The sequence below is a fragment of the Lethenteron reissneri genome, unplaced genomic scaffold, assembly GCF_015708825.2.
Source record: "Lethenteron reissneri isolate LAM-NWPU_2019-01 unplaced genomic scaffold, ASM1570882v1 scaffold_1638, whole genome shotgun sequence".
NCBI lineage: Eukaryota > Metazoa > Chordata > Hyperoartia > Petromyzontiformes > Petromyzontidae > Lethenteron > Lethenteron reissneri.
Window position 1 is genome coordinate 700,820 of NW_026891375.1, and position 23,427 is coordinate 724,246.

The 23,427-nt window shown below is 55.8% G+C and overlaps 1 long non-coding RNA gene across 2 annotated transcripts; it reads right to left on the minus strand.

The window, feature by feature from the left end:
- Positions 1–5,561: 5,561 nt before the first annotated feature.
- Positions 5,562–16,665, minus strand: LOC133362936 (uncharacterized). 2 transcript variants are annotated; one of them, XR_009757547.1, is made up of 9 exons: positions 16,410–16,665; positions 11,974–12,076; positions 11,223–11,288; positions 10,577–10,687; positions 9,865–9,930; positions 9,212–9,347; positions 8,296–8,348; positions 7,222–7,308; positions 5,562–5,774 (listed from the first exon to the last, which is right to left on the minus strand). It is a non-coding gene; the product is annotated as an uncharacterized LOC133362936 (long non-coding RNA). The 2 variants fall into 2 exon arrangements; XR_009757546.1 differs by having other exon boundaries at positions 7,222–7,311.
- Positions 16,666–23,427: the final 6,762 nt, after the last annotated feature.

Below are 23,427 nucleotides of genomic sequence, written 5' to 3' on the forward strand. Positions count from 1 at the left end.
ACTGGAGCCGGTCATGAGCACACTGCCCAGGCATGGAAAATTCTCCACTCTCTCCACAACTGCCCCATTACCAATTGGGAGTTGTGGGAGTGGAGTATCCGATGGTACAAAATACCTAGGCAGGTGCTTAGTTTTGGTGGGGCTGATGGTAAGGCCCCACCTCTTAGTGGCACGCTCCAGTCTCAGCAGCAGCGTCTCCAACTCCTCTTCTGAGTGAGCAGCAATCACCAGATCATCAGGATATGTAACATGATTGACCAATAGGGAGCCATCCACTTGACCACGCCCGAGCATCAATCAGCCTCCCATTGTATCTGTACAGGATGAAGATTCCTCCGATACAACCATAAAAGGCTTCACGAACTACGTGGTCGAAAAACATGTTAAATTATGTGGGAGCCAGAGGACATCCCTGTCGCACCCCAAGGTGAACAGGGAATGGCTCCGACTCCTGGCCACGTAGTTTTACCCGGGCCCGCTCACCATCATGAAGGTCCTAAATGATCGTGAGCAGAGGGTCAGGGACTCCGAAAGCACGAGGAACATCCTAGAGCCCAGGACTACTGATGGTATCATAGGCCTTGGCCAGGTCACTAAAGCAGAGATGTAGGTCTTGCTGGAATTCCCTACACCTCTGCTGTAGCAGACGGACAGAAAATATGGCATCTGTGCAGGACCGCCCTTTCCTGAAACCGCATTGGGGCTCTGCAAGCCTCTCCTCAGCGTGCCTAGCAAGGCGATGTTGAATAATCCTTGCCTGGACCTTTCCTGACACAATGATGGGTGAGATGCCCCTGTAGTTGCTACAGTCTGTGCGGTCCCGCTTCTTAAAGAGGGGGACCACCAGGACATCCTTCCAATCCTGCGGAACCCGTCCAGTGGTCAAGACTTGATTTGTGATCGCGGGCTATTGAGGCAGATTCCATCTCCTCAGCAACTCTGCACTGCCTTCTGTACTTACTCAACACAAGGGGTGACTTCTTCAAATATTTGAGGCACCGCAGCCTCAGCAGGGTCATCCCCATATTGCCCCATGGTGTTTTCCAGGTTGAGGGATTTCCCCTCCCCCAAGACCTCATATAAATGCTCAGCAAATCTGCAAATCTGTTCCTGGGGGTCAGAGTTCAAATCACCCTTCTTTCTCCTCATGATGGTGATAGGTGTGGCACTGCAAATTACTTTTTTGATGGAGTTAAAGAGTGATTTGTGATCGCGAGCTACTGAGGCAGACTCCATCTCCTCAGCAACCCGCGACCACCACCCATCCTTGCAGCGCCGCACGGCTCTGTGAACCTCCGAGCGAAGGCTGCGGTAAGCCTCCTCATTCTCTGACGTGGGATGCTGTAGACGGTGAGAGTGGGCCTGTCGCTTTTTCTCAGCCAGCTGGAACACCTCCTCTGTCAGCCAGGGTCTCTGGGAGGTTTGGACCGCGTACCCAAAGCAGCCATTGCAGCTGCATGAGGCACAGTCCTAAACCTCGCCCATTTACCCTCACACAACAAACTAAACACAACAACAACAACAACCACAACAACAACAAACTAAACACAAGAAGTAGCCGTTCTAAACGAATGACTTTGTCAGTCATCTCGATGATGGAGATGTCAAAGCCCCTCCCCCTGTCCCCCCTCACGACCACGTGACGGTAGCGGGCTGCCCCGCCCCTCCCCCCGTCCCCCACTGACGACCACGTGACGGTAGCGGGCTGCCCCGCCCCTCCCCCTGTCCCCCACTCACGACCACGTGACGGTAGAGGGCTGAGACCCCCACGAGATCCCCAGCCGGGTCCCACCTTGACCCAGTTGCAGCCTGGAAAAGCAGAGCCGGATTATGGTTCTCGCTGCTCGTGACGACGCTTCAGGTGACGCGAGGCGGGGGGGGGGCGAGCATCTGATCGTCGTTTTACCTTCACCAGCAGCTCAGGCGATGTTAACTACCTCGCCTGGGCTACAGGAGGTCGTGGGTTCCATCCCGACCCTGACGATGCCTGCTGCTGCTGTATATTTGGAGTCTGCGTCTCTCTCTCATCATCATCACAGAGGCTAGGAGATGTTAACTACCTCGCCTGGTCTGCAGGAGGTCGTGGGTTCCATCCCGACCCTGACGATCCCTGCCGCCGCCGCTGTACATTTGGAGCGTACACAATCGTTGAGTCGTTTTGTAGTTGACCTCCTCAGTCTCCCTGCGACTGCTTTGTCCAGCATCTGAGCGAGCAGTTGCACAACGAGAGCGTGGCTAAAGTGTGCGCCTGAACACGTCACCCCCTCCCCCATCTCCCCCCCACCCCGTAGACTGGGTGCTGGGCCCCAGCGTGGAGGACGACGGTGACGCTGAGGAGGAGGGGTACGACGGTGAGGAGATGGAGCCCGGCAAGTTTCCACTGCCTGACCCCGCCGCCTACAACGCCGTGTAGCCACTCTCTGGGAGGCTCCGCAAGCGACATGCGGCCACCACCACCACCACCACCGCCAGCACCACCACCACCACCGTCACCACCGTCACCACCACCACCACCAACCCCCTCTACCGCCACCGCCACCACCACCACCACCACTCCCCTCTACCCCGGCAAGCTCCAGCCCGGCGAGTGGGCTACCCCAGGTAGCGCCCACCTCGTCCCAACGCCGGCCGCTGGCATCGCCACCCACGTCCCGGAGGAGCAGCAGCTCCCCTCGGGCCTCTCCCCTCGGGCCTCTCCGCGGCCGCCACTTCCTGCAGTGCCGGGGAGGGTTCAGCCGCACGGCACCAGCGCCGGGACCCCCCGGGGGGGGGCACGGCACCAGCGCCTTTACCGCCGCGCGCTCCGTTGTTCGCCGCCTGTCCCTCTGCGTCTCTCGCTCGCCCGCCCCGGAGCGGAATACTCGCCAGAGCCCACGGGGGAAGAGAGTAGCGCTGTGGTTCCTCACCTTGTGCGGTGCCGGAGAACAACACGACTCTACCGGCTCGTGGCGGGTGTCACGGGGTCGTGTCGGGCCCTGACACTCTGCGTGGACCCAACAGGACACGTGACCAGATAAAGGGGGGTCACGTGGTTGGGGTTCGGGTCTTCCCGAAGGATCGGGAAGGGGCGTGGCTTGGAGTGGAGGCGGCCACGCCGGAGGTGTTGCCAGCGGGGCGTGGACGGAGAGCTTCGCTGTTCTGTGCCGTCTGCTGGGCCAACTCTGGGATGAAGCCACCATCTACGATCCTCGGTCTCGGGTCCAGTGATGTAGTAGTATCCCCGTGTTGGCTAAGTTAGGGACGGTGGTCTCCACCACCCTATGTCGTTATCCTGTTAATGTTAACGGTTACCCGTTGTGTTTAGATAGTAGTCCAGTGTGCGCCTGAATTTAACCCACTACACTTGTGTAGTGGGTAGAAGGGAGAGCGAGACTTTACTAGAAGCAACACGTTTATTATAACAAACAGGACCCTGCGGGGTGGGCTAGTAGGAACGAATAACCAAAGAATATAAACATAATGTATTATTACACTTGTTTAGCCAGGAAAGCCCCACTGAGTCTAAAGGTTTTTGTAGGGTCCTGCCAAGTGTTTGCAGTAGGGGGCGATGTTGCTACACCGAATCGTACGATACGAAGGGAGAGTGTGAGGCCTATTTCTAGGCTTTAGGCCTAGCTGTAGGCTTTAGGCCGCTGTGAGTTAATTGTTAATTTAAATGTTTTAATTATTTATGTAAAAGCTTTAAATGTAAATGTTTCTATTTAAAAACATCAGGGAATGTAACATTGTAAAACATTAACTCCCTTTCACACACGCGGGGGTACGATACGAAGGGAGAGTGATAGGCGTAGTTCGAGGCTTTAGGCCTAGCTGTAGGCTTTAGGGCGCTGTGAGTAAAATTTGAATTTTAAAGTTTTAATTAAAAGCTATCTCAGGGAATTATAAGGGAATGTTACACTTGTTTAGCCAGGAAAGCGTCACTGAGTCTAAAGGTTTTGTAGGATCATGCCAAGTGTTTGCAGTAGGGGGCGATGTTGCTACATGGACGGACGGACATCAAACGGACAGACGATATAATCTATTGTAGACTGGTCCACTTCGTTCCTACCAGTATAATAGACCTTAACACGAAGGGGTAGCGGCACCTTCCACCCAATACTCTACGGAGGTGTACCCTCCGGGCTGACGCGCCCCAACACACTGGGGAGGCCGACTTCGACCCGACCCTGGCTGGGGTCCGGGTCCCGTCTTCGGGCTCTTCAGGGTGACAGCTTCAGGTCGAGAATACAACAGCAGCCAGACCCGTTCAGCGGTCCGGCTTATATACTGTAGTCAGCCCCGGCTCTCTCCGCCCCTCGCCACGTCCTCCTTCTCGAACCCGGTTAATTACGTCCTTCCAATGACAGCTCAGTTCGTACCCATCCTCTCGGTTGAAGTTTGTTTATATATCTGGACGGCTTCATGAACAAATCTCTGAAGGTAGCCGGTAGGTTTGCAGAGTACCTCTGTCTTGGAGTAATCGTGTAAATGTCATAATCGTGGGTTTAACTCACCACGGTTTTGTTTATGTGAAGAACCTCCCCGGCAGATTGGCCGCGTGGCTGGTGGTGGCGGGTTTAGCGACACATTCACTCTCGCGCCAACTCACCCCGGACAAACTTTACCGTGGAGAAATGGTGCTGTGCTTCACACCCAACCAAAAACACGCACTTGTACCTCGACTGAACACCACAACGTGCGCATATTGATCACCAATGACTCGAGTTATAAAAACCTTTACACCACATTCATCGAGAAGGGAAATTTGTGGAGTCAGTTTGAAATGTTTAGCAAACTTCCCAACATGCAACACACTTTAAATGTGGCATGTGGGTAGCTTCCAGACTGTACACAACGCAATAAGCAGAGGTGTGGACTCGAGTCATGTGACTTGGACTCGAGTCAGACTCGAGTCATGAATTTGATGACTTCAGACTCGACTTGGACTTGCATAACAATGACTTTGTCCCACCTCTGGCAATAAGTATACAAAGAGGCTTTTGTATTTTGGGGGTGGGAAATTTTGCACGGCAAGCGAGCGGTGACGTCACCAGCATGCAGCAGCGTCACGCAATGTGCCTGTCGACGTCACACATCCCCCCCCCCCTCCTCGTCGGCCGTGTATCAATCCAAGACTCCAAGTCTCGGACAAAGCCGGGTAGTAAAGAGAGTACTCAATAAATTTATTTAACACTTCAGTATTTTGAAACTGCCCTGTACACTTTTTTATGTCAATAGGGTGAAGGAGCGCATGGGCGAGTGGCTGAATGGGTGGCTGGATGAGTGGGTGGCCACCAAATGGATGAATGGGTGGGTCTGTGGATGGACAAGTTGACGAGCGGGTGGGCGAGTGTGCAGGCGAGCCAAGGCCGTGTCGTGGTTGTGCCCGGCGTGTGTACAAGTTGCATGTTCTAGTGCCGAGTGAGTAGACAACACAGTCGGGCCCAGCTTTAGTGGACGTCACGTTGTTGATAATGGAGCTCGTAGCAGCAGCAGCAGCGCTGCCGCCATCCACACGTGCAGGTCACCAGAGCAGCTTCGCGATTAGAGAGACGTGAATAAACAACCGCTTCACACAGTGGTAGTTGCTGACTAGTTGTTTTATTGGGTTTTTCAACATTTCATCAGCCAACACAAGCACCCTCCCCCTTTGTGAGAAGCTCATCGACGCTGGTTCGCGACGTCAGTCTTCACCACCTCCTCCGGCGTCACCATCATTGTTGTCCGAATCGCCGCCTGTGGCGTCACCTCCATCGGCAGCCATCGCCTCCGTCGTCACGCCTCCACCGCGTCACCTGCCCGGAGTAACGACACAAAGCCCAGACGTCGTCACCCTCACACGTCACCCTCGCACGGCACACGGAGCACGTTTGCCGCGACGATCCCCACGCGCGGACGGAGCGGCGCCAGCAGCGGGGAGGTAGCCGGCTCTCCCAAACCACACACACAGACCCCGTGGGTCAACTCGGGGTGTGTGCGTGAAGCGTCGCGCTGTGGTCAGAGTAACTATGACAAAGCGGCATCATGGGAGGGCGCCATGTGACCGTAACGGCCCACGCCCACCTCGCGACTTTGGGTTATCATCATCCCACGCCGCCGATCGCCCACCAGTGGATCCCCCCCCTCCCCCCCCGCACGCTCAGCTATCAAACTTTGTGTTTAGTTTATCGTCCTTCCCTGCACCCTTTCCATTAGCACGGTTGGTTACGTACGGCACGAAAGAAGTTCAACGTGCACCACACGTACAATTGGATCCGCCAGTGTCAAAATAACAACAGGTTTTACCCTTTGTGGCAATAAACAGGAGTTGTGTCAAGATGTTCTCACACCAACTACACGGATGATGCAAGCGATCAAGTTTACTGCATTAACCACACGCGGCACGTGCGGTGAACATGCTCTGATAATCTTTATGCATCGGCCGTCTCTGACGGAGGCCAATCCGTGCATTCAAAGACGACCGCATCGTAGATTACCAGCGCATGTGCGTGGTGCATGTTCACCACAAGTCGTGTGTGGTGAATGCAGCAGCACTCGATTCCTTGAACAAGGTTTCTATTTGGTGTTTAAACATCTCAAACACCTCCCCTGTTTTACTGACAGAAAGGGTGAAACACCAGCTGGTAGTATTAGTTAGTGTGGCACGGTCCCCGCTCTACCCTCGCGGGCAGCTTTAACCAACGCCAATTGTAGAGGCAACGGAACAACGTCGCAGGAAAAGTAGGAATTAGACGTCGCACCGTCATCGCAATCGTAGCAGAGGCAATGGGGATGCTGCTTCTGGACGAAACCCATCCACCACCACCGCGTTCTGGCCCTGCGTGTTTCACCTTCACCATCAGTTCAACACGTAGCAGCAGTAGCAGCAGCAGGCCAGCGCAACCAATATCATCCACACGGGTTTTTGGGGCTGGATCCCGTGAATATATTCCAATGATCTGTAGCCACTGTTACTCATTTTACGTGGAAGTTAATTTAGTGATTCAGAAGTGTTAATTGGATAACGTCTATAATGCTGTATACTCCCTCTTCACAACTTAATTAGGCAACCCAAAACACACATTATGGTCTCGCGCGTTACCACGAGACTGTTTTACCCCCTACATTGTTGATTACTACGCGGCGCTTCCATCACACGGCGTTCAACAACCACCACCACCGCGTTATGGAACCGACTGCGCATAGTCACAGACACCCTGCCACACACAGACACCCTGCCACACAGACACCCCCATCGCTCACCGTGGCAGCACGCGGCAAGCGGCGATTGTAGTCGGTGGAGATTCACCGGTCGGGTTGTCCACGAGCACCGGAACCCATCACGGCCTCCTGCTGCCCTCACACACACAGACGCCAAGACGCTGTCGTCACCACGTTACCACCACCACCACCGCACTACCACCCGCTGCCTGCACAGAGCGGCGGTGGTGATGTTGATTACACACTGCACCGGGTATTTATTTGAGGCCGAGTCGACCTAGGGGAAGGCCAAGGACCGGTTCAGAGAATCGTCACCGGTGTTGGTGGCCGGCAATCAAACTCGGGTCGCCGGGTTGGTGCGCTGCAAACCGCTGCGATATGACCGTGCTCCCCACACGCTCGCACAGACACCCACCCCCCACACGCTCGCACAGAGAAACTCCCCACATCACGCTCGCACAGACACCCACGCCCCGCACGCTCGCACAGACACCCACCCCCCACACGCTCGCACAGACACCCACCCCCGCACGCTCGCACAGACACCCAACCCCCACACGCTCGCACAGACACCCACTCCCCGCACGCTCGCACAGACACCCACCCCCCACACGCTCGCACAGAGACCCACTCCCCACACGCTCGCACAGACACCCACTCCCCACACGCTCGCACAGAGACCCACCCCCCACACGCTCGCACAGAGACCCACTCCCCACATCACGCTCGCACAGACACCCACTCCCCACACGCTCGCACAGACACCCACTCCCCACACGCTCGCACAGACACCCACTCCCCGCACGCTCGCACAGACACTCACTCCCCACATCACGCTCGCACACACTCACTCCCCACATCACGCTCCCCCCCCCCCCCCCCGGGGCCTCTCCCTCCTCCTCATCGTCGTCAGAGCTGAACGTCGTCACTGTCACTCGGTAGCAGAACTGGTCACGTGTTCTCATCACTCGACGCTAGCGGGAGGAGGGGGGGGGGCGAGTGGCTGGCCAGCGGTCGGCACCCCGCCATCAACCCCCCCCCCATGGCTAAACGGGCGCCCCCACGTCCTACACGACCTCGCGTCCAGCAGCGGAGCGAGCACGGCCGTTGACTCACCTCAGGGGGACTCACAGCTCCCCCACGCGACCGCCACGCGGAGACGGAGCCACCTGCGGGGGAGACGCGGAGCGGCGGATCTGAGCGACGCGGAGCGGCGTGCACACACACAGACTCCAACACGGAGACGCAGCGTCAAACACGCCCCCCTCATGGTCAACATGAAAACCTGACCACCCAACCAAGCCCCTCTCGACAGCCCTAACCCTCTACACAACCCCTACACCCCTACCCCACTACACCCCTACCCCACTACACCCCTACCCCACTACACCCCTACCCCACTACACCCCTACCCCACTACACCCCTACCCCACTACACCCCTACCCCACTACACCCCTACCCCACTACACCCCTACACCCCTACACCCTGTAACGGGCACCGCGTGACGGCTCAGATCTCCAAGGTAACGACATTTCCTCAGCAATTAAATCGGAAAAGCAGCGTCACAATCATCACAAGTGCCGTCACACACGGTGCCTCACGGCAGGGCTCACTCACTCCACCCTCACCCCGCTCCACACTCCACCACTATCACCTCACTACTCCACCCCCACCCCACTCCACAGTCCACCCTCACCTGGCTCCACCCTCCACCCTCACCTCACTACTCCACCCTCACCACTCCACCCTCCACCCTCACCTGGCTCCACACTCCACCCTCACCACTCCACACTCACCTGGCTCCACCCTCCACCCTCACCTCACTACTCCACCCTCACCACTCCACCCTCCACCCTCACCTGGCTCCACACTCCACCCTCACCTGGCTCCACCCTCACCACTCCACACTCCACCCTCACCACTCCACACTCCACCCTCACCTGGCTCCACCCTGCACCCTCCCCTCGCCCCACCCTTCCTCACCCTCACCACCCTTCCTTCTCACCCCGCTTCACCCTTCCCTCCCTCACCTCGGAGTCAACGAGCCGGTGACAGAGCTGGTCAAGTTCCGGACGCCCACCACCTCCGCCTCCTCCATCTCGTCGTCCCCATCGGCACCGCCAAGTCCCTGTACGGGGGCTGGCACAAGCCGTCCTACACACCACACTACACCACACACCACACCACACCACGCGTGCCGTTACAGATGAGTCCACACGGTGCGAACTGGCAGTGCAGGCCGATTGTCTACACGCTGGCAACGTGTAATGTGGTTTGTGTACTCACTCACACACCACCTAAACACCCACCACTCATTCCCAAATGCTCACCACTCACTCACCACCCACCCACTCACGACCCACTCCCCCCGCCCCACGCTCCCACTCAGCCACACAGGGGCCGCTCCTCCTGATCGTCGTCAGAGCTGAGCATCGTCACTGTCACTCGGTAGCAGAACTGGTCATGTGTTCTCATCACTCGACGCTAGCGGAGGAGGCGGGGGGAGCCGTGAGGGAGCCAGCGAGTGGCGGGACAGCGGTCAACCCACGGCTAGTCCCCGTGGGAAGGGACACACATTCCCCCTTCACCGACCGGCGTGGTGAAGTATGGCTAACCAAGCGCCACGTCCTAAGCGACGCGGACCTCACATCCAGCAGTGGAGCGAACACGGCCGTGGACTCACCTCCGTGGGCCTCGCGGCTCCCTCCTCCTCCTCGTCACCGCCGCCGCCACGCGGAGACGGAGCCACCTGTGGGGACAACGCAGAGCGGCGGATCTGAGCAACACGGAGCGGAGGAGCGGACAAGACACCAACATCCCTCGTGCCAAACATGACCACCCAACCTCTTAGTGCTGCAGCCCTACACACCACAGCACTACACCCCTACCCCACTACACCCCTACCCCACTACACCCCTACCCCACTACACCCCTACCCCACTACACCCCTACCCCACTACACCCCTACCCCACTACAACCCTACCCCACTACACCCCTACCCCACTACACCCCTACCCCACTACACCCCTACCCCACTACACCCCTACACCCTGTAACGGGCACCGCGTGACGGCTCAGATCTCCAAGGTAACGACATTTCCTCAGCAATTAAATCGGAAAAGCAGCGTCACAATCATCACAAGTGCCGTCGCACACGGTGCCTCACGGCAGGGCTCACTCACTCCACCCCTCACCTGGCTCCACACTCCACCATCACCACTCCACCCCGCTCCCCTCCCCCTCCTCACCTGGCTCCACCCTCAAGCCACCCTCCACACCTCATTCCACCCTCACCTGGCTCCACCCTGCACCCTCCCCTCGCTCCACCCTTCCTCACCCTCACCACCCTTCCCTTCTCACCATCACCTCACCCCACTTCACCCTTCCCTCTCACCTCGTAGTCAACGAGCCGGTGACAGAGCTGGTCAAGTTCCGGACGCCCACCACCATCACCTCGTCGTCGTCGTCACCGCCAGTCACTGCACTGTGGCCGGCTCCAGCCACCCTACACACCACACCACACCGTTACAGACGAGTCCACGCAAGTAGGAACTGGCAGTGCAGGCCGATTGTCTACACGCTGGCAACGCGCAATGCGGTTTGTGTACTCGGTCACTACCCACTCGCACATCTAAACTCGGCCTAACACTCACAACTCACTCGCCACACACCCCACTCACTCGGCCTAACGCACACTCGCTCACACTCCCCTCACACCACCGAGCACACCACACTCCCCCCACGGCCCCATGGGGTCTCCCTCCTCCTCATCGTCGTCAGAGCTGAGCATCGTCACTGTCACTCGGTAGCAGAACTGGTCATGTGTTCTCATCACTCGACGCTAGCGGAGGAGGCGGGGGGAGCCGTGAGGGAGCCAGCGAGTGGCGGGACAGCGGTCAACCCACGGCTAGTCCCCGTGGGAAGGGACACACATTCCCCCTTCACCGACCGGCGTGGTGAAGTATGGCTAACCAAGCGCCACGTCCTAAGCGACGCGGACCTCACATCCAGCCGTGGAGCGAGCATGGCCGTGGACTCACCTCCGGGGGCCTCGCGGCTCCCTCCTCCTCCTCGTCACCGTCACCGCCACGCGGAGACGGAGCCACCTGTGGGGACAACGCAGAGCGGCGGATCTGAGCAACACGGAGCGGAGGAGCGGACAAGACACCAACATCCCTCGTGCCAAACCAGACCACCCAACCTCTCTTAGTGCTGCAGCCCTACACACCACAGCACTACACCCCTACCCCACTACACCCCTACCCCACTACACCCTGTAACGGGCACCGCGTGACGGCTCAGATCTCCAAGGTAACGACATTTCCTCAGCAATTAAATCGGAAAAGCAGCGTCACAATCATCACAAGTGCCGTCACACACGGTGCCCTCACGGCAGGGCTCACTCACTCCACCCTCACCACTCCCCCTCCTCACCTCACTCCACCCTCACCACTCCCCCTCCTCACCTCACTCCACCCTCACCACCACACCACTATCACCTCACTCCACCCTCACCACCCCACCACTATCACCTCACTCCACCCTCACCACCACACCACTATCACCTCACTCCACCCTCACCACCCCACCACTATCACCTCACTCCACCCTCACCACCCCACCACTATCACCTCACTCCACCCTCACCACCACACCACTATCACCTCACTCCACCCTCACCACCCCACCACTATCACCTCACTCCACCCTCACCACCACACCACTATCACCTAACTACTCCACCTTTCCTCACCCTCACATTACCCCGGCTTCACCGTTCACTCCCCTCACCTCGGTGTCAACGAGCCGGTGACAGCCGGTCAAGCTCCAGACGTCCACCACCGCTGCCTCGTCCTCATCGCCAGTCCCTTCACGCTGGCCAGCGCCAGTCACCCTACACACCGCGCCAGCGGTTACAGACGGGTACACGCGGTCAGAACCGGCAGCGCAGGCAGATTGTCTACAGGCTGGCAACGCGCGATGCGGTTTACGTACACTCGCCACCCACGCCGCCTAACACTCGCCACCCACGCCGCCTAACACTCGCCACCCACGCCGCCTAACACTCGCCACCCACACCGCCTAACACTCGCCACCCACGCCGCCTAACACTCGCCACCCACGCCGCCTAACACTCGCCACCCACCCCGCCTAACGCTCGCCACCCACACCGCCTAACACTCACCACCCACACCGCCTAACACTCGCCACCCACACCGCCTAACACTCGCCACCCACACCGCCTAACACTCGCCACCCACACCGCCTAACACTCGCCACCCACCCCGCCTAACACTCGCCACCCACCCCGCCTAACACTCACCACCCACACCGCCTAACACTCGCCACCCACTCCGCCTAACACTCGCCACCCGCGCCGCCTAACACTCGCCACCCACGCCGCCTAACACTCGCCACCCGCACCGCCTAACACTCGCCACCCACCCCGCCTAACACTCGCCACCCACCCCGCCTAACACTCGCCACCTGCGCCGCCTAACACTCGCCACCCACACCGCCTAACACTCGCCACCCACACCGCCTAACACTCGCCACCCACACCGCCTAACACTCGCCACCCACACCGCCTAACACTCGCCACCCGCACCGCCTAACACTCGCCACCCGCACCGCCTAACACTCGCCACCCGCACCGCCTAACACTCGCCACCCGCACCGCCTAACACTCGCCACCCGCACCGCCTAACACTCGCCACCCGCGCCGCCTAACACTCGCCACCCGCGCCGCCTAACGCTCGCCACCCACACCGCCTAACACTCGCCACCCACACCGCCTAACACTCGCCACCCACACCGCCTAACACTCGCCACCCACACCGCCTAACACTCACGACCCACACCGCCTAACACTCGCCACCCACACCGCCTAACACTCGCCACCCACACCGCCTAACACTCGCCACCCGCACCGCCTAACACTCGCCACCCGCACCGCCTAACACTCGCCACCCGCGCCGCCTAACGCTCGCCACCCACACCGCCTAACACTCGCCACCCACACCGCCTAACACTCGCCACCCACACCGCCTAACACTCGCCACCCGCACCGCCTAACACTCGCCACCCGCACCGCCTAACACTCGCCACCCGCACCGCCTAACACTCGCCACCCGCGCCGCCTAACGCTCGCCACCCACACCGCCTAACACTCGCCACCCACACCGCCTAACGCTCGCCACCCACACCGCCTAACACTCGCCACCCGCACCGCCTAACACTCGCCACCCGCGCCGCCTAACGCTCGCCACCCACACCGCCTAACACTCGCCACCCACACCGCCTAACACTCGCCACCCACACCGCCTAACACTCGCCACCCACACTGCCTAACACTCACGACCCACACCGCCTAACACTCGCCACCCACACCGCCTAACACTCGCCACCCACACCGCCTAACACTCGCCACCCACACCGCCTAACACTCGCCACCCACACCGCCTAACACTCACGACCCACACCGCCTAACACTCACGACTCACACCCCCCCCCCCCCCCCCACTCTTCTCTTGGGCCTCACGGCACCTCACTCCCATCCTCCTCCTGCCCATCCTCCTCCTCCTCGACGTCGTCAGAGCTGAGCGTCGTCACTGTCACTCGGTAGCAGAACTGGTCACGTGTTCTCATCACTCGACGCGAGCGGAGGAGGAGCAGCAGCAGCACGGGGCGGTGGCCGTGAGGGAGCTAAACTAGCACCACCCCCTACACGACACTGGGGGGGGGGGACAATCATCCAGCAGCAGAGCGAGCACGGCCGGGGACTCCCCTCTCCGGGAACTGGTCTACAGGAGGTCGTAGATTTGATCCCGACCCTGACGATGCCTATTGCTCTATATTTGGGGTCTCCCTGATCACGGTGCGTAGGAGATGTTAACCACCTCGCCTGGTCTACAGGAGGTTGTGGGTTCGATCCAGACCCTGACGATGCCTATTGCTCTATATTTGGGGTCTCCCTGATCACGGTGCGTAGGAGATGTTAACCACCTCGCCTGGTCTACAGGAGCTCGTAGATTTGATCCCGACCCTGACGATGCCTATTGCTCTATATTTGGAGTCTCCCCGATCACGGTGGCTAGATGTTAACTACCTCACCTGGTCTACAGGAGGTCGTAGATTCGATCTCGACCCTGACGATGCCTATTGCTCTATATTTGGGGTCTCCCTGATCACGGTGCGTAGGAGATGTTAACCACCTCGCCTGGTCTACAGGAGGTCGTAGATTCGATCTCGACCCTGACGATGCCTATTGCTCTATATTTGGGGTCTCCCTGATCACGGTGCGTAGGAGATGTTAACCACCTCGCCTGGTCTACAGGAGCTCGTGGGTTCGATCCCCGGCCCTGACGATGCCTGCTGCTGCATATTTGGAGTTTGCGGTGTCTCACGCGCGGATTTTCAGCCTCCACATTTCGAATCGACATCGCGTTCATAGTTATTTGGCCACGACAACTTTGCGCGCGATGACGAACCACCACCAGTGTGTGGAGCTGCCCGTTACATTGCGAAGGCTACAGCAGCCCAGGGGCCCCCTAGCTGGTAGAATAAACACATCACAAAAAATATCGACAGCCTAACGATTTGAATTTTAAGCAGGCGAAACAAAAACACGGCGACTGAGAACGGTCAATCCACCGCTGGATTAAGGCCTTGAAATGGCACAAGGCCCCTTCCATAATTCATGAGATGGATGTGCGCTTCTGTAGAAGGGTCACTGCTCGAAACATCGTCTCTATCGTCCATCGTGATGCTACGGCTACTCGACACGGACCCTAAAAAGGTCGCCGCGTTCGTTCCCAATCTGCTATCGTCGCATCCTGGGAGAAACCCGATAAGCCACGAAACTCTTTCACCGACGTGTCCCGTACGGGGGGGGGGGGGCACGGGGTCGGGAAGGCCACACGAGGTATCCACGGCTCACACTAATTAATTAAAACTCACGAAATATTAAAATTATAAATAGCAACGCAAGACCACGTGGTCTTGCGACAACGACGACGTTTCGGGCAACGAACCTCTCGACACGATCCGTGTCAAATGACAAGACCGTGCGCGTGTGGACGCATGATGCAGTTTAAATAATAATAATAGTGGTTTTTATTTTTACTTCAAATAGTTTTGGTATGTAACCAGCTGTAAGGCCTCGCGGAGCTCCTATGCAGCCAATTTCCACAAGCGGACCTGGGCATCACAAGTGATCGCTCAACCAAGTGGCGGCGATCGTCGTCATCGTCGCCTCGTGGAAATGTGGAGCAGCAAACAAACAACTCTTAAAAACGCGTGATGTTGACTACACGTGGAGGGGAAAACACATCGGAGACGCAGACTAAATATACAGCAGCAGCAGCATCAGCAGCAGCATCAGGCATCGTCAGGGTCGGGATGGAACCCACGACCTCCTGTGTACCAGGCGAGGTAGTTAACATCTCATAGCCAATCTTAATTTTGGAGCTTTCGTGACTGCAGGAATTATTCTTGCAACACAAGCAATCGAAACGTCGTATGCTATTATTGAATTTATTATTTTATCTTTATACGTGACTTTACCGAAAGAACCAAAGAATATCACCTAGCCAATGTGATGAGAGACGCAGACTCGAAATATGCAGCAGCAGCAGGCATCGTCAGGGTCGGGATGGAACTCAGCATTAAACACACGGTGTACACACTATGTAATAAGACGACGTTTCGGGCAATAGGCCTGGTTCATAGCACGCCGGCGCCCGTAGTAGCATTACTTTAACCTCCACGTTAATCGATGCGGTTAATATTGGCAATGGGTTTCTTAAAATAGTCACAAAGCAAACTCGCGTCGCAAATCACCGAGACTTCGATGGAGAATCGTATGAAGCTAATATAGTAAACAAGCCGTTAAAAGACGCGGCAATTATGAAGAAAACATTTCCCGCCAAAATAATCTGAGGCGGCAGGGAAATTCTGAACAGATTTACGAGAAGAAAACTTTAAATTCTATTAAATCGCAACTCAAATAAGATGCAAGAAAACAGCACGCGCACAAAAGGCGACGTTTCGGTGCATGGGCCTTCCTCATGAGCACATGGCGCAAAGCGCTGACGCGGGTCTCCCCTGCTGTAACAGCCCTTTACTTCGCGAGGTACAATCTGCGAAGTTTATTCATCGTTAGACGGCGCTCCCCACAGCGTCCGGAGCAACATCGGAGCCATCGAACACCGCCGATCCCTCCTCACCGCGGAGGCGATGGCCGCCGTCCTCCTCAGCGCTCCCGGCCGCGCGCCTCTTCCCGCCGCCGCCGCCTCCTCCCGCCTCGCGGGAGTCTCCCCAGCGCGGCCGAGAGGCTCCATCGCGCCGCGCAGGACTCTCCCCGTCGCGCCGCGCCGCCACCCGCCTCGCTCGGCCGCGCGGGCGGCGAGGATGGCGGCGGATGGTGACGACGAGGGGAGCGGCGGCGGAAAGCTGTAGAAGACGACGCCGCCGCCATCGTCGGCGGAGTGAGAAAGAGACGGAGGTGAGGGGCGGGGCCGCTATTTAAGGGGGAGGGGCGGGGCCACCATTAGGGGGAGGGACTGTGACGAGGGGCGTGGCCACCATTTAAGGGGGAGGGGCTGTGATGAGGGGCGGGGCCACCATTAGGGGGAGGGGCTGTGATGAGGGGCGGGGCCACCGTTAGGGGGAGGGGCTGTGATGAGGGGCGGGGCTGCTATTTAAGGGGGGATGAGCTGTGACGAGGGGCGGGGCCACCATTAGGGGGAGGGGCTGTGACGAGGGGCGGGGCCACCATTAGGGGGAGGGGCTGTGACGAGGGGCGGGGCCACCATTAGGGGGAGGGGCTGTGACGAGGGGCGGGGCCGCTATTTAAGGGAGGAGGGGCTGTGATGAGGGGGAGGGTTGATATTTAAGGGGGAGGGGCTAGTACAAGGGGCGGGGCCTGACAGGTGACGTCACCACGCGCGCGTGGTTTGCGTCTGGAGCGTGCGTGAAAGGGCCGTCCATAAATGACGTCACGCACCTAGAGGGGGGGGGGGTCAGATATTTGTGACGATGTGTGACGAGAGGGGGGGGTGAGAAATGTGACGTCACATCCAAATGCCCAACTTTAAATAAATATAGAATTTTTTTTGCGATTTAAAGCTTTCGTGACTGCAGGGATTCATCTTCTTGGTTCTTTCGGTAAAGTCACGTAGAAGGAAAGTAATAAAATAATAAAAATAAAACATAATAAAATATATATTATTAAAATATATATTATTAAAATAAAAAAAATTAAACATAATAAAATATATATTATTAAAATATATATTATTTTATTATGTTTTATTTTTATTATTTTATTACTTTCCTTCTACGTGACTTTACCGAAAGAACCAAGAAGATAAATATAGAATTGTTATAACACTAATTTTGATTAATTTTCATTATGAACAATTTGATTATTTCAATTTACTGAGGTCACCTTTTATTTATTCCATGAAGAAGCTTTTTGCTTCATGGGAGAATGGAGAAGCATACATTTTTAATTTTTTATTAAACGTTTTGATTCTAATGATTCTGCCAGGGCTTTTCATTCTGTGCAATGTATATACGAGTGTTATAACTGTACTCTCCATTTTGCTTCGTTCTACTACAACGTTTCAAGTATTTTTTAATAGTTATAATTACTTTTAATATTTTATAATTATAATATAATTCCAATATAATATTCTGAACATCTGCAGTTTTAGTAAGACGTTGAATATGTTCAAGTGAATGTTATGCTACATTTAAGCTTTCCAACGCCTCCTGTTTAATAAATGTGTTCTCCTACAACATCAGAGTGCAGCGCCACATTAAACACGCACCACAATGACAACAATAGTTTAAAGCGATTTGAAGCGTGTTTCATTTTCAAAATGGAAATATGGTTTTGGGGGGGGCAGAGCTTTGTGACGTCATATTTGAGGGGGGGGGGTCTGACTTTTCGTGACGCCGTGTGACGAGGGGGGGGGGGGGTCAAAAATCGTCCAAAATCGCGTGACGTCATTTATGGACGGCCCCAAACCAAGCCCTCGTCCGTGTCGCGGGAGGTGGTAACAGGTACAACACAGGAGTGCCAGACAGGGCGAAGTATGGTGGGCGGTCCGACCAATAGCCGTGAAGGCCTGGACTGAGCTGGACTCACCTGGACTCACCTGGACTCAGCTGGACTCACCTGGACTCACCTGGACTCAGCTGGACTCACCTGGACTCAGCTGGACTCACCTGGACTCACCTGGACTCAGCTGGACTCAGCTGGACTCACCTGGACTCACCTGGACTCAGCTGGACTCACCTGGACTCAGCTGGACTCACCTGGACTCACCTGGACTCACCTGGACACCACGTGGTCAACGGGGCTCCGGTGAGCCACTTAGGCTGGGGGAGTCAACCCGGACACAATCCTGGGTGGACACAATCCCGGGTGGACACTACGTGGCCAACGGGGCTACGGTGAGTCGATTAGACTGGGGGAGTCAACCCGGACAAGATCCCGGGTGGACACCAGGTGGCCAACGGGGCTCCGGTGAGTCTCTTAGGCTGGGGGAGTCAACCCGGACAAGATCCTGGGTGGACACCAGGTGGTCAACGGGGCTACGGTGAGTCTCTTAGACTAGGGGAGTCAACCCGGACACAATCCCGGGTGGACACCATGTGGCCAACGGCCCATGGGACGTGCGAGCTGTGGTCCTGATGGCCAACAGCACATGGCGGAGGATGTCCGGCGCTGCAGGACAAGCCCCTTCTCATCGTCTCGGCTCCCTGCCTTGCCACTGGACCCAGGCTGGGCTCGTGGCTCAGCCCCGTGCGGTAGCCTGCTGTGCACGGATACGGCACGCAGATCCCATCGCGGCCCGGCACGCTTCAGGAGCCGAGCCGTCTCACCACCGCGCTGCCCACCCAGAGTCCTTGTGCGGCTGGCGGTGGCGAGCGGAGCAGCCCATGCAGCGAGACGCTCGAGTCACCGCCCAGCACCAAGGTGGTGGCGGCTATCAGGACGTCGTCGTCACGCACTCGGATGAGGCAGCTGCAGCTGCGACTCAACAGCCCACAAGGATCCACTCTGCTCACCCCAAACGGGGGACGCGGGCTAGGAAAGGTGCCCTAAACATCGTCTGCCTCTAGCAACATCCTGTCTGATAATTGGTTTTTTTACCCTTCTATCTGGCAACAAAACTGACACCTTTTTACAAGGAGTCATGTTTGCATAGACCACAATACCTGCAGTCATAATACAAACAAAAGACATAACTCTGATAATGTGCACTGTCCTTGAAGTTGATTGGTCCACACCCGAGACAGCTTTCCTTAGAGCCTAGTCTCACATGGGTTGGACCAGATGACGCCAAAAGGCAGGTATTGCGGTCTATGCAAACATGACTCCTTGTAAAAAGGTGTCAGTTTTGTTGCCAGATAGAAGGGTAAAAAACCAATTATCATATTTTTACTGTCAAATGAGGTTCCCATGGTGTAAACATCCTGTCTGGCTTAACTGCGACTCAGAGGGAGCATCAATACTTGCGGTCGAAACAAGAAGTAGTATCACCTAAACGCTGGATCCTGGAATGTCAGGGCCCTCGCAGACAACCCAAACTCGCACCGTCCAGAGCGCAGCGCAGCTACTGTGTGTGGCACGCCAGCCAGGGACGATTTAACATCCATATTGCCGCCCTCAGCGACACCACCCGTCTGGCTGACGAGGGGCAACTGACGGAGCCAAGCAGAGGCTGCACCTTCTCCTGGGTAATGCAGCACACGGCCCACACCTGCATGACGTGGGTTTAGCAGTCGACAACACGATCATCAACATGACGCTCGCAAAAGACCAATACGGAACCATCATCGGGCACCTACGCACCAGCACCGGCCTCTGAGGAAGACACCAAGGAGACCGACTACAGCCAACGCAACCAAATCCTTCAGACGTTCTCTGTGGTTCATCTTCTTGGTTCTTTCGGTAAAGTCACGTAGAATGGAAATAATAAAATAAAACATAATAAAATAATTCTCACGACGTTTCGGCCACAACGCAAGCAGCCCTCCTCAGGTGAAGACCAGGTCTGTCGGGGACAGCTGCTTGCGTTGTGGGCCGAAACGTCGTGAGAATTACTTTATGTTTTATTATTTTGTTATTTCCATTCTCCGTGACTTTACCGAAAGAACCAAGAAGATGAATCCCTGCAGTGTATGGCTATTGGATGAGAATGGTTATGTTTGTCCATCTCTTGGTTAATGCGAGCAATTACTCCTTTCTTAGACCCCACCATGCTAGGAGCACCATCAGTTGTCACAGCTGGCTAGTTTAGCCCAGTTCAGCTCCAAACCATTCACAGTTTGGCAAACCTTTTCATAGATATCCTCTCCTGTAGTTGTTCCTTTGATGCTTTGCAGTGCAGCAAGCTCTTCTGTGACTTCGAAAGTCATTCGTCCCACGAATAAAAATTTGAAGTTGTGCAGAATCACGAACATCATTGCTTTCGTCGAGTGCCAAGGAAAAATAGGAAAGTTTTTTTGTGGAGTTTTGCAAATGCTGATGCAAATTGTCTCCCATTTCTTCAATCCTCCGTGTAATTGTAGGTCCTGAAAGACTCACTGTACTAAACAAATCGGCCTTCTCTGGACACATCTCTTTGGCAACAGAAAGAAGGCATTCTTTAACAAATTCTCCCTCCACGAATGGTCTGCCAGTGCACGCTATTAGCTTGGCAACTTGAAAACTTGCTCGCAGTGATGAAATATTTAGCTGCTTCTGCTTCACAAAAGTATTTTGCTGAGTTGTTAATGTATTTTTCAGTTTTAATATTTTATCTTTTCTCACTTCTCCGGCCAAACAATCATATTTATCTTTATGTTGAGTTTCATAGTGTCGACGTAAATTGTATTCTTTGAACACAGACACTATATTCTGGCATATCAGACACACAGCTCTTTCCTTGTACTGCATGAAAAAGTAATCATAAGTCCACTGTTCTTTGAATATCCTACACTCCGAGTCAATTTTTCTCTTTCTTGACATCATTGTTTCCTAGGGAGTCAAAATTGCTATTAGTAAAATACCAATATATATACAGCGCTACAAAAACAATATACCAGCAATAACTTTGCCCACACAGAGACATACAGACTGCACTGCCCATCAATGCAGTCTGTTTGGGGGAACTCTGCTTTTACCCCAGGCTCACACTGGTGCGGGTGCCATTAAAAGTTAATGACACCTGCAGTCTTGTTCACAGATCGCAGTGCGATCTGCGAACTCGCATAGGAATCTGATCGCATGGGGGAGAAGACCCATGCGATCCGATTCAACTGCAGGAAAAAAGAAGGCACATGTGCCTTTTTTCTTCCGAATCTAATGCAAGTTCAGCCATACAAGCATATGGCTGAACTCGCACTGCTCAGTGATCGCAACAGTATGAACCGGGGCTTACACAACATACAACATATAACCTCATACAACTGAATAACAATCAGAATATAAATGCACTTACTGTCATTTAAATTGGGTTTCCTACTCCTCGGCTGTCTGTCACTGACCAGCACGGGAAAACAGCAGGCAGCCCCTCCAGAGATCAGAGATCACTCTGTTATTACCCCTCTATCATTTACTCAGCACACAGGAATATCACTGGGAGTGGAGCCGAGGGGCAAGTGAGGGAGCTGAGGGAGGGAGAGCCAGTCAAGCGCAGCCAGGGGAGGGCTGGCAGCCTTAGGCCTGGGGGGCAAGTCCAGTCAATTAGCCCATTGAACCATTCACCAGCGCAGCCCAATGAGTGCCCACCGCCGCAGCTCAATCAGTGTTCAATTAGTGCTCACAAGCGCAGCCCAATTAGTGACCATGGGCCGGATAAATGTCCTCGTGGGACGCATGTGGCCCGCGGGCCGTAGTTTGAGGACTCCTGTTCTATACACTACACTACTATACACTACGCTATGATGATGACCTGCTGTGTCAAGTGGTGTGGATGCTACTGCCGTGGTGTTGCTACGCTCACTTGCTGTGAGAGTCCGTGATTACTTCATTCTGACAGGGTGCGACATTAAACAGTAACAATACTTAAACATTAAAACCATCACGTGCGATTATTGTTGTTGTTGTTTGTACACCACAGATCCACGGAGCAATAACAGCACCACCGTTCCCCACACAAAGACAAAGGTCCCCGTGTAGCCTCTAACCGACTGTAGAGGCAAGTGCTGTGAGTGGAGAGTAGCAGCAGTACCTATGGCGGCTGGTACTGTGGTAAACGAGGTGGGTGGCCAGCACCACGCCAACACAACCGCCATTCGCCACTAAGTGGCGGTGACGTCACCACGACACTTGTGCCAGGCCAAGTGCACCTTGAGGCCACGTGAAGTGTCGAACGCCCGCTGGCAGGTCACGGGGCAGACCCAAGTGCCACGGGTCGACTGACCGAGATGACTGGCTGATGCACCACCTGTGCCCCCTACTGTACCAACTTGCTGTGCTTTAGCCACCCGGCGCTCCGCTCGTTGTGAGCGTCGCTCCTCCGCCCTCCGTTGTTGTTGGAGGGCGACTGCCTCCAACTGCCCAGTAGCGTCCTTCACGAGCCTCTTCCACAGAGGCCGATCTTGACACCGCTGGTACCGGTCATCGGCAAGTCCACTCAGCTCCACGTCCTCCTGTACCACATCACTCCATCTCTTCTCTAGCCCGTGCCGCGCCCGTTTAGCCCCCTCGATCCGGCTGAACAAAAGCTGTTTAGGCATGCGGTGGCTGGGCATGCGGGCTACATGACCCAGCCAACGCAGCCTTGCCTGCCGGAGCTCACCGATGGGACTTTGCCCAGATCTTTCAAGGATTTGTGAGCTCCTCACACAATCCAGCCTGGTTAAACCCAGGATGGATCGTAGGCAGGCCAGCCTAAATGTTTCCAACCGGCGAAGATGCTCCATTAGGGGGGTCCACGTTTCGCAAGCGTAGAGAAGGGAGGGAATGACCGTGGCCGAGAAGACCTGAAGCTTCGTGCGGAGCGACAGACCAGGTAGCTTCCACACAGCGTTACGCAACCGATGAAAAGATATTGCCGCTCGACTGATTCGGAGTGAGACCTCTGCTGTTAAACTGGAGCCGGTCATAAGCACACTGCCCAGGTATGGGAAACTCTCCACTCTCTCCACAACTGCCCCATCACCGATTGGGAGTTGTGGGGGTGGAGTGTCCAATGGTACAAAATACCCAACACACAGACACAGACAGACAAAACACACACAGAC